Here is a 792-nt window from a genome sequence, read left to right on the forward strand (position 1 = left end):
GGACAGTGTTCTCGAAGCTACCAGCATGAGTTTGACTAAACTGCGGGAGGCAGTGGAAGACAGGAGTGCCTGGCGTGCTCTGGTCCAGGGGGTCATGAAGAGTTGGACAGGACTAGATGACTAAACAACAACAACAACAAAACAACAACAACAACAACTAATAATAATAATAATAATAATAATAATAATATGAATGAATGAATAAATAAATAAATAAGAAAGAACCCCCGCGATACTTTGTAATGCTTTGGGTAATTAATAATAATAGTAATAATAAAAATAGAATGAATGAATGACTAAATGAAAATAAAGAAAGACGGAGAGGAAACTGAGGCAAAGGGCACGGAACGCGAGGAACACGCTCTCCCTTTTAAAAAACCATTCCCGGCTGGAGCCCCGCCCCTCGTTCCCCGCCCCAGCCAATGGCAGCGGCGCCCCTTTCACCGGAGCGCTACATTCGCTTCCTTATATGGAGCGCCGCGCCTTATAAGGCGCCGCCTCGTCGCCATGGCCACGTTGTCAATGGGTCTCTATCTCTCCCCGCGTCCCTCCCGCGGAGCACGTGACCCGAGGCAGCAGGAGAAGCAGCGGCGGCGGCGGAGAAGCGAAATTGACAAGCGGAGACGGAGGAGCGACGCTGCTGCTGCCGCCGCTGCTGCCGCATCTCTCGGGAAAGAAAAGTTCCTCGCCCGCTCCGCCTCTCCCTTGTCCCTAGGATTTTAATTTTAATTTTTTTTTTTTTTTTTAAAAAAAGCCAGTTTTGCGGGAAGCGGGGGAGGGAAAAATAAAAAG

Source organism: Podarcis erhardii, assembly GCF_964252035.2.
Source record: "Podarcis erhardii genome assembly, chromosome: 15".
Classification (NCBI taxonomy): domain Eukaryota; kingdom Metazoa; phylum Chordata; class Lepidosauria; order Squamata; family Lacertidae; genus Podarcis; species Podarcis erhardii.